This window comes from Copadichromis virginalis, linkage group LG1, assembly GCF_057382275.1.
Source record: "Copadichromis virginalis isolate Kocher_CV1m ecotype Utaka linkage group LG1, C_Virginalis_male_GT1.1, whole genome shotgun sequence".
Lineage (NCBI taxonomy): Eukaryota > Metazoa > Chordata > Actinopteri > Cichliformes > Cichlidae > Copadichromis > Copadichromis virginalis.
This window is the reverse complement of record NC_140618.1, coordinates 19,910,918-19,922,602: the sequence shown is the minus strand read 5'-3', so window position 1 is coordinate 19,922,602 and position 11,685 is coordinate 19,910,918. Positions and strand designations below refer to the sequence as shown.

Sequence of the window (11,685 nt, the reverse complement as noted above, 5' to 3'; positions counted from 1 at the left end):
TCCAGCAGGAAGCAGCATCCTACACAGCAAATTCAAAAGTGTTAAATTTTTTGGTGTTAATAGTCTCCTTGCAAAAGTAGAGTTAATTTTACTCTAAGCAGAGTCACATTCTTTTAATGTAACTCTGAGGTGTAAAATGATAGTAGTTAAAATCGAGTGTTAAAAATGAGTGTTTCTCTGTCAAATCTGGAGGTGTTAAAATGGAAACATTAACTCTTGACCTCTTAACTCTGAACTCCTACAGGGGCTATGACACCAACAGAGTAAATTCACAGACTCCGCCCCCAGCACGGCTCCAATCGAAGCTGAAGTGAAGCCGTTTCAGAACATTTTGCTCTACATATTTGAGTTGTTTGCCATGCTTGGTAAGTCATTTTTTCAAAGATTGTTTCAATTATTATTATGAGCTTTTACTTCTGTGGCTCTTTGGAGTTGAGACAAAGCTGTGTGAAAGGCATTAGCCATGTTGCTCGCTGATAGCATAATATTCTGTTTTAGCTAGCTGAAAGGTATTGTTTGCGGGCAAATACCACAGCCTTGAAAAAAAGCTTGCATGTGAATTTTCAGTCAAACTTTTGGTCAAATACACCTAAAACAATGTGTAGAATGTGCAATGTTGGTGTAATGGTGCTACTTGAAGCCTGAAAACGATCGCCCATAAAAAAAAACAACAACGAGCAAACAGCAGTAGCTGACGTCCTGACTGGGTTCTACGTTAGCATAGATCCCTCCAGAGTTTTGTGCACACGGTTTAGGTAAAAATTAAAAAGGTTGAGGTTTTACATTTAGTTCAGTATTACCTGTTGCCTGTGTCCTTGTCTTTTGGGAAAATACTTTACACAAGTAATGGCTCAAAGAGGATTCCTTTTTTTTTTTACTGTGCTGCAATTGTTTACTGGATTATTTGTGCCATTAATTAGTGTCAACTAATTTTTATTCGATCTCCACACAGGATATGCTTGTGAAGATGGAATATGGGGGAGAGCAGAAGTGCGTTGAAGTTCCACAAAGGGATGAATGAAGGACATGCATATTGTATTGAAGAAATAAGTGTTGAGAATGCTGTTATTTGCATTTACCATGTCAGACCTTTTGATAAACAAAATTCTAATGAAAGTGAGAACATGTATACTGTTACATCTTTCAGAAAATGTTTTGAAATTGGGGTGCACAGTTCAGAATAAATGTTTTTCAAAAACCATTGCATCTTTTTAGTAAATGTTTATTTCCAAAAGAAATTTCTAGAAGTTCAGAACAGTAAAATTCCCGCTTTTTAGAATGAATTAGAAGATAACTCTTACGTAGTTAAACTAAAATACTCTTTGAGAGTTAATATATAAACTCTTAACACCAAGTGTTAAATTATCAACTCCAGACAGATTTGGTGTTTAACACTAAATCAGAGTTAACGTACCAACTCTCCAAAAAGAGTTAAATGAACACTCTCTGGTGTGGACCCATATAGACACTTTAATAGTGTTGAAATCAAATCTGACAGTGTTAATTTGGACATGCTGGATTTGCTGTGTAGAGTGACATCCTAGATAAAAGTATTTGTTTCAATTCAATTCAGTATTACTTATACAACGCCATAAGTAGTACTGCATGGTTAAGAAAAACAATTTCACAACATTTAAACAATCACAAGGAGGTCGGCATAACAAAGTCTACCATCACAGGAAGCTTTCATTACTGTAAATACAGAGGGTTTACATGAAGGTGCAAAACACTCGAAAACAAGGCCAAATTAGACTTTGCCAGAAAACATCTAAGAGCCTGCACGGTTCTTTGGACAGATGGAAGCAATATTAACTTGTACCAGAATGATGGGAGGAGGAAAGTATGGAGAAGTACAGAACAAGCTCATGATCTGAAGTATGCCTCATGTCAAACATGCGCATGTTTGGTTGGCAGTGGAACATCATAACTAGTCTTTATGGAAGCAGCAGGATGAACTGGGAAGTGTACAGGGCTGTGCCTCTGAAAATAGGAGACTGTGTGTAAAAATGTCTGTAATTTCTAAACAGTTCATGCAGAATTTTTATAAAATCATTTGAATTAAAGCTGAAAGTCTTTAATTCAAGTGATTCAAAGTACAGAGGGAAAATTACAAAACATTCTATGTTGTCCAGTAAATTATAGTAGTGAATTGCAAGAGGCAGAGACTGGACTTCCTCCAGAGTCGGGGCATTGATGGTGGTAGAACAAAAATGAGGAGATGGCTTATAGAAGCTTGAAAACATGTAACTTAAAGAGGAGAGGCTCAAAGAACAGGAGCGGATAAATTATGGGACAATATCAGCCATACTAAAAACAGAAAGAAATGTATCTGACAGTGTTTGAAAATTAGATGAAGAACAGCAAGCATGGCCTATATTTCCACATTGTTTATAAACTCTTATCACTGTGACTACAGTCTCGTGAGGCTTCTGGTCATCATCTTTAAGGACATACCCACTTTCTTCTGGGCAGTGGTGTCCAAGTGCAACAAACATACTCTGCAGCTGGGGATTAATTATTTCAGATTTCTCAACTTTTTCAATTTTTTAATTATTGTTTTCGTGTGTTTGTATTTTTTAATTTACGCCATCACTGCCCTAAAGTTCTCGTCTACCCCCAGAATCAGGAGAACTACTTTTCCTACATGACTCACTGAATCTAGAAAGCAAAAACTGCACATAGAGGAATCATCATAACCTCAACCCTGAAATATTTTCCATATAAGAAATAGAACCAGTGGTTGTTATGCATTCAGCTTAATGTTTTTGTTTGTTTGTTAGTTATAATTAATTCACATAGACATAGACTTAGGTGAATTTTGTGTGTTGAGAAACAAAATATGCAGCATAAACCTCCCCAAAGATGCAAGTCATGAGTTCCAGCAAAGCACCTCAGCTCACACTTATCAAATCAATGAAGCTGATGTGCATTGTCAGGATTGTGTTGCATTTTCATCAACAGAATTTTCTCCTTTTAATGCTTTTCACTCACTCCAAACAGTACTGTTCCACTTTGACCAACAGTCCCAAATTACAACTCCTGGCTTTGGAATTTTTTAGTAAGTTCATTCCCAAAACCCCACTATCTCCCTACGTATGGTTGTCTCAACACCCATACGTAGTTCACTTGCAAACAGAGCAATGAACCTACTATAATAATTTGTGACCATAAAATACAGAACGGAAAAAAAAACATTTCTGGTTTGTGTTTTATACCATGATAACATAATGGAGGACTCACATGCATGTTAAGTAAAGTCCAGATACAACTAGAGAAAACATTCCTATAGAGTGAAAACTGTTCAAACAAAATCGTGCATAATTACACAAAGTAAAGCAAATCCAACATACATTAATCAAGCTGTCTGAAGCTAATGTGTAATACTAAAGTATAAGCTAAAAATAGAAAACATACCAAAAACATTTCCTGGTGACTCCCAAACAAGAACAGGAGAATTTTACAGTCTATAACAAAATGAGATAACTCTTAAATACACTACCAACAAAAAAATAATAATTTCTTGGCAGCGCCCTACAATCATGGAAAAGGCCACCAATGAGCAACACGGCCTTTTCTGTCTGGGAACCCAACCTTTCCCAGAGCCCCATACAGTTCCACTGGGCACGAGGCAGCTTAGAAGGGATTTTCAGAGTCTAATATAATAAACTCACTACCACAAGCTGGGACCTGGACAGTGAGGCCTCAGCTGACATTTGTCTTGGCATGAATAGACACTGCCAACATTAGCGCAAACTGCCTGCTGACATCAGTTACATGGGAAACGTGGCCTCAGGGCTTTCTCTGAGATTCCGCTCTGTCCAAAGCACTATTAATGAAGCAGGACTGGCATTAGAGTTATTTACAATGTTGCACCACTGGAGGATTTACATGCATCATAAGTGACTGACTCTCGTAGTGTTAGGCCTAGTTAGAGGTAAAACTCGTGCTGTATATAGCATAGAAAACAAAGGATAGTGTAGTGTTTTGCACATTAGCCTGATTAAACAAAAGATCCAGGGTTTGAGGCCAGGATAAGACACAAATCCTTAAAAATAAATAAATAACTGCCAAATCAAATATGTGTGTAAATAGTGTCTCTGTATGTTGCTATCAACTTGTGCGGTGGAGGTCTGAGCAGTTTGTTCTCAATGTGCCATATCTGGAGTGGAAACTTGATCTGATTTTATCAAGTACATAAAGAACAAGGGTATCCATGTGCCAACACCAAGAATGTATATTAATGCAATGCACAGCACATCTGTTATTTAATCTGCTTGGAGTCCTGCTGTCAAGTGTGATGGATCCATTACATCTGCATTGTGTACTTTACTGAGCGCCCTATAAGTATGGCCTCTGCACTAGGCTGAGGTTAGTTAGAGGTAGGCGATTCATTTTTCTCTGAATCGTAAAAGGTCAAATGATTGTGGGGATACTTTTCCTTTTCCGGTGGAGTAAGAGCTACTCTAGCTCATCAAAGTCCTTTTGTCTTCCACTCGTAAAAAGAGCCTGACAAATGCAAGAGGTGCTAGAGTGGAGATTTATCACCACCTGTACGTTCCTTCACATAGCTGGGCAGCAGTGGAGTTGCATAAAATAAAATAATATTGAACTGAAAGTAACCCTAAGATCACATATTCAGCTTAAGGTAGTGATATTTAAGCGTGCGCTGCTCCTAATATGTTGCAATTACAATTTTGTGACTTAAATTCATCTGGCGGTGGAAGTTTTTCTCATACTTGCTGCACTACAGGAAGCTCATTAGATCCCTTACCAGTGATGTGCAACTGCAGTTGTGTAAATAACATATCCAGCGTATTTAGAATTTTGTTTCCATTTAATTTTCACAAAATAAATAATTGCTTTCAGCTCACCCTACACCCAGTTTCGCTTCTGTATTTACAGCGGGGGAAGTGTTTATGTGTTCTTTTATCATTGCTGCCAATGACTGGACAGACTAGGAGAACACAGAAGGCGAAGGTCAGTTTCATCCAAACTCTCGGAGCCTCTCAAAGAACACTTGAGCAAACCAGAGGTTGACCGATTCCTTCCTGCTCTTCTGTGAAACACTGGTTGTGTTCTTTTGCACACTTACTGAGGATAGAGCTGTTTAAACAGATAATAACACTGGCCTCAAGTCTTGTTTACTTCTGAGTAACTTTCCACTTGTCTCGCTGCTCCTCTCAGAAGAAAGTGCCAACGCACTCATTGAATTCATATGTTCACCAAACTGGCTGGATAACAGCAAGGGGAAGAGTTACAAAAGGAGCAGGGGTCCATTAGTAGCATGTGATTATGTGTCCACTGTGTGATGCTGGTAAACAAAACCTGACTCTGAGGCTCAAAATATCCTTTTGTGATGAAATCTATAAAACACTGTCTTTACACTGTTTTACTAACAGCAGGATTGTGTAATACTTTCACAGCATTTTATTGGACCAATATTGGAATAATGGGAATTGTTTTGAGTGGTGATGTGCAGAGAAGGTCTTTTATTAAACTTCAACATTTAGAACTACTTGGGTCCTTGTTTTCAGTATTATGTTTATGAATTTTATGATGTAAAGGATGATTTTGGGCCAAATTCTCAGTTTTCAGAAGGCTAGAATGTATTATTGCTTTTATCTTTAAGTTTTGTTATGTATACTTAAAATCTTAAAATCAGCTATGATAACTGCATACATGGGGTAAAAATTAACACACCAAAATAAACAACGTATTAATAATTTATAAATGATCTGGTTTAGGGGTTGCATTTGAACTCTACAGTTACACTATTTTTTTTTTATCAGAGCTTTGAACTCTTCCTGGGAGACAGAATCACTGAGCGGCATTGTGTTTTGAAGGTTGTTATTCTGTGTGCCCAAACGTTGGTTGACCAGTCTGCTGGAGAGGAGTTTGAGCAAGACAACTTCAAGATCATCTTTTTCTTAGTCATTGCACATTTGCATATACAGGGAGTGCAGAATTATTAGGCAAGTTGTATTTTTGAGGAATAATTTTATTATTGAACAACAACCATGTTCTCAATGAACCCAAAAAACTCATTAATATCAAAGCTGAATGTTTTTGGAAGTAGTTTTTAGTTTGTTTTTAGTTTTAGCTATTTTAGGGGGATATCTGTGTGTGCAGGTGACTATTACTGTGCATAATTATTAGGCAACTTAACAAAAAACAAATATATACCCATTTCAATTATTTATTTTTACCAGTGAAACCAATATAACATCTCCACATTCACAAATATACATTTCTGACATTCAAAAACAAAACAAAAACAAATCAGCGACCAATATAGCCACCTTTCTTTGCAAGGACACTCAAAAGCCTGCCATCCATGGATTCTGTCAGTGTTTTGATCTGTTCACCATCAACATTGCGTGCAGCAGCAACCACAGCCTCCCAGACACTGTTCAGAGAGGTGTACTGTTTTCCCTCCTTGTAAATCTCACATTTGATGATGGACCACAGGTTCTCAATGGGGTTCAGATCAGGTGAACAAGGAGGCCATGTCATTAGTTTTTCTTCTTTTATACCCTTTCTTGCCAGCCACGCTGTGGAGTACTTGGACGCGTGTGATGGAGCATTGTCCTGCATGGAAATCATGTTTTTCTTGAAGGATGCAGACTTCTTCCTGTACCACTGCTTGAAGAAGGTGTCTTCCAGAAACTGGCAGTAGGACTGGGAGTTGAGCTTGACTCCATCCTCAACCCGAAAAGGCCCCACAAGCTCATCTTTGATGATACCAGCCCAAACCAGTACTCCACCTCCACCTTGCTGGCGTCTGAGTCGGACTGGAGCTCTCTGCCCTTTACCAATCCAGCCACGGGCCCATCAAGACTCACTCTCATTTCATCAGTCCATAAAACCTTAGAAAAACCAGTCTTGACATATTTCTTGGCCCAGTCTTGACGTTTCAGCTTGTGTATCTTGTTCAGTGGTGGTCGTCTTTCAGCCTTTCTTACCTTGGCCATGTCTCTGAGTATTGCACACCTTGTGCTTTTGAGCACTCCAGTGATGTTGCAGCTCTGAAATATGGCCAAACTGGTGGCAAGTGGCATCTTGGCAGCTGCACGCTTGACTTTTCTCAGTTCATGGGCAGTTATTTTGCGCCTTGGTTTTTCCACACGCTTCTTGCGACCCTGTTGACTATTTTGAATGAAACGCTTGATTGTTCGATGATCACGCTTCAGAAGCTTTGCAATTTTGAGACTGCTGCATCCCGCTGCAAGATATCTCACCATTTTTGACTTTTCTGAGCCTGTCAAGTCCTTCTTTTGACCCATTTTGCCAAAGGAAAGGACGTTGCCTAATAATTATGCACACCTGATATAGGGTGTTGATGTCATTAGACCACACCCCTTCTCATTACAGAGATGCACATCACCTAATATGCTTAATTGGTAGTAGGCTTTCGAGCCTATACAGCTTGGAGTAAGACAACATGCATGAAGAGGATGATGTGGACAAAATACTCATTTGCCTAATAATTCTGCACTCCCTGTATCAATACTTTGAGATGGACTAAAGTGTTCTTTCAAAACAGCACTGATTATGGTCTACACCACAAAACCTATACTGCTGAATGAGGCATAAGCATGTGCGCACAACATTGTTTGATCAGTGGGCTCTAAATCTTCGGCGCACTCTTCCAAGAGTAAAAGTGCGTCACGAGTGAGAAAGAAAAACTGTCTATGTGTCTGTCAACACAGACATCACTGAGGTCCTGTCATTTCAGCCCAATACATGGGGCTTATAGAGCTACCCATGGCGTGAAGCTTTAACTGTTCCAGTCCACATTGGTTGACTACACACCATCACCACAGACTTATCATCATCTCGCTGACAAACAGCCTTTGTTCTCGGGCCTGGGTTTGCCTCCTTCTGGACTAGAATTCAAACTGGTTCCCTGGGGAACCCAGCCAGGGATTCACTACGCTGGCTCTCATGCCGAGAAAAAACAAAGAGAGCCCAACCAAAAAAAACAGCAAGGGGGATACATTACTTAGCAGCGCGTCATCACATGAATTTCCGTGTGTGGTTTGGCTGCATCTGTGCTGGATGTCACTTAAACATCAGACTATTCGTCCTATCTGACAGAGTAAATGGAGCAACGCCTTCAGACTGCTTCAGACAGACAACTCGATCCGCATGCATCATGCCCATATATCACACATCGCTCATCTCACGTAATACCAAACACTCCCTTTTTTCAGCCATCAGTTTCAGCTCCAAACTTCTCATGACTCCATCAGATATGTCAGTGTTGCTTCAACACCTCCATAACCACAGGTTAACGAGCAACTGTTTACTTATCACTCTGCAGTTTTTGTATCTATGTCTGCAGAGAGCAATAAGCTCAAAGCCCAAGCACCAAGCTTTAACTTTATTCTTCAGCTGTAGTGAATCCCTGCTTGTCTAACTCAAATGGTTTTCTTACCATAACCATAACAGAGAGTCCACGTCTGAGCAGATTCTCTGCTATCACTTTGTGCGTGCCTAATATTTTTGTTAAATGTAATTCTGATGGACTACAACTATGATGTTTTCCTTTATGGTATTAGAACGCTAACACATATTAGCTAAAGCTGATGTCAAATAGAAAAGGATTTGGTCAAAAACCAAACCTAACCAAAATTCAGATTCAGATTGGTACCGAGTGAGTTTCCAGAGGAATTTCAGTTCATCATGTGAAGAAGATTAATGTCTGCATAAATATCTCAGCAATCCAAGCAGAAATTGTCAAGATAATTAACTGACGACCGCAACTGTCCACCTGTTTTTAGAGGAAAGGACAGATGATAGCTAAAACTATTACTATTCATCATCTGGTAACCGTGACTGTTACCAGATGAGGAATATTAATGAATGAATAGGCTTTATGAAAATTTGGACCAATCATTGATGAGGTAAAAGGATGAAAGTCTCTCCAACATGAAAAAAAAACCAAACCTTGGTGTCAAACTAGTGGAGCAGCTAGCGTTGCCATTCATCAGGATCTCCAGACAGCCAGAACAAAGTGGACCTTCATGGGTCCTTATAGATGTCGTTTTGTTGGCTGTGGGAGGCGCAGGTGCCGGTGTGAGGCTGGATGCAGAGGATAGCTGCTGTAGCACAGTGTGTATGGATGATGCTTACAAATTATTACAAAAGGGAAGTAAGACAGCAGGTATGATGGTTGGTAGACAGCAAAATGAGTTGGAGGCCGCCAAATAAACGACACAAAAAGGGGAAAAATTATGTATCTGCTATTGCAGAATAGTGATAATCAGTAGTTAGGAATCTAATCCTTTGTTGTACTGGAACCTTAAAATGTAGATAAGTAATAAATTAATCATGTAAGCAAACATTCGATTCTGCCGGGGCCGAAACAAAGTCCACATACTCCCTTTAAATAGATTTGGTAAAGCCCTCTTCCTCCATTTGTTTCTACAAATCTCAGAGCAATCTTGTGATTAATAAGCATAAACTCAGCTTTGTCTCTTTTGGCACTTGTTTTGACCAGAAACCTAACATCACAATCACATAATTTGAGTTGTACAACAAATTTTTCTCCAACGATCAAAATACTGCTGGGAGGTCCTTTGCGGTATATACAGACTATACTTGGAATAAGCTCTCGTCTTTCCTTCCAAAACCCCAATAATAAAATTGTCAATATTCGGTTAGCATGGCCACACACAAAGTTGTTACACTGTAATCATCTAAAATTGCAAATGAAAGCACAAAGCAGTTCTCTCTGTGTTTCAGACTTCAGCAGCACCTACTGTATGAGTGCTACATGTCAGACAGCATTTCATGCAAAGCTGAGTCAAAGCTTTGTCAAAAACACAAAAGTCAGCTTACTGTATGATTTAAAAATCATCAGAATTAATAAACAATCATGAATGTCTGTCGTTGTGACAGCGCATCCATGACATTTAAACAGTAACAATCCCAAAAGCACAAATGCTGCTGCTTCAGAAAAAGGGAAAAAGGATTATCTGTGTCAGCAGAATTCATTTTATAGGCATCGATAAACGTAGCAGTCTCAATCAAAAATGGTAAATGGCCTGTATTTATATAGCGCTTTACTAGTCCCTAAGGACCCCAAAGCACTTTACATATCCAGTCATCCACCCATTCACACACAGGTGATGGCAAGCTACATTGTAGCCACAGCCACCCTGGGGCGCACTGACAGAGGCGAGGCTGCCGGACACTGGCGCCACCGGGCCCTCTGACCACCACCAGTAGGCAACGGGTGAAGTGTCTTGCCCAAGGACACAACGACCGAGACTGTCCAAGCCGGGGCTCGAACCAGCAACCTTCCGATTACAAGGCGAACTCCCAACTCTTGAGCCACGAAAATGTTTACAGTGTCAGTAAATTGATAAATCAGTGTAAAGTTCTGCATAGGTTACATGTCTCTAATGTAAAACTTGAAACACTGTTTTACACGAGTGAGGCAGATGCTCACTGTCGCCGGCTATTTTGGCCCTCTTTTTTCAAAACACTCTTAAAAGCTTTTTAAAAACTCTTGGATTTATAGTCCTTGACCTCTTTTTTTAAGTGTCTGAAGAATTTAGATGTTTCACCAGTTGGGAAAATAATATTATTGCTGCTGTGTCACATGTAGCCCAAAGACGTAGCTTATTTCTAAGGAGATAGTCGAAACTCTGTTTTTTTTTTTGTTTGTTTTCTTTCTTTCAGTGGTCCACTCTATTTACTCTCTACACTTTCTGTGTAGAGTTTGCATGTTCTCCCCATGTCTGCGTGACTTCTCTCTGGGAACTCTGGCTTCCTTCCACAGTCCAAAGACATGCAGTTAGTGGGTTAGGTTAACTGGTGACTTTAAATTGCCCCTAGCTGTGAAAGGTGGTCTGTCTCTTTGTCTTGACCCTGTGACAGATTGGCGACCTATCCAGGGTGTACCCCACTTCTTGTCTTATGGAAGACTCAAGATTTAAACTGGAGCTTAAAATGATGATACTGATGCTGATAAAGTTTACTAGAGTCGGTTAGTTACAAAATCGCAACACAAGAGAAGATGCCAGTAGAGGCAGAAAGTAATGTGCACTGTTTGTACATCTGTACGAGGAAAATAGAGTGTATTTGTGAGTTTTAACCCTTCAGGGGTCTTAATGTCTGCGGCAACAAACAAATGAGATTCTTCTGCTTTTACCCTAGGAATCCTTTGTGATGCAACAAAACAGCCTGTTTGCAAAGTACTTCTTGAGCACAAGAAAACATAAAGTTGGTCTGAAACCAGGAATCTTTTTTCCTTAGCAGACAGGGGATTTACTGGGTGAGTACAAATCTTTATCTCCATTGACAATGGGAGTAAAACAGTCATCACACAAGCCAGTTGCAGCTGTTTATCAGTAGGATAGTCAGGGTCCTGTCCAACGAGGGCTTAACTGAAACTGAACATCTGCCTCTCATATAACCCCTGGGCTTATGAGGAGTTATTATTGCTTACAAGATTGTTTTTTCCCTCTTTCTCCATTCAGCCACCTTTACCCCAATCATAAATAACACATGACCTTTGGCCTTGATTTTTTAATTGGAATTACAGGATGATGATATTATAGTCATGCAGACAGACTTCTTTCTTTCTTTCTTCTGTCCTGTATTATTAAGACCCTATTGGCAGATTATGTGTAAGTCCGTGAGAAGTGATCCCTATTTGTGTTGCTCAGCTCCGCC

General features: G+C 39.6%; 1 long non-coding RNA gene across 1 annotated transcript; it reads left to right on the top strand.

The window, feature by feature from the left end:
• LOC146718667 (uncharacterized) lies at positions 1-1,201 on the top strand. The gene is made up of 2 exons (XR_014917663.1): positions 1-365; positions 953-1,201. It is a non-coding gene; the product is annotated as an uncharacterized LOC146718667 (long non-coding RNA).
• The last annotated feature ends 10,484 nt before the right edge of the window (positions 1,202-11,685 follow it).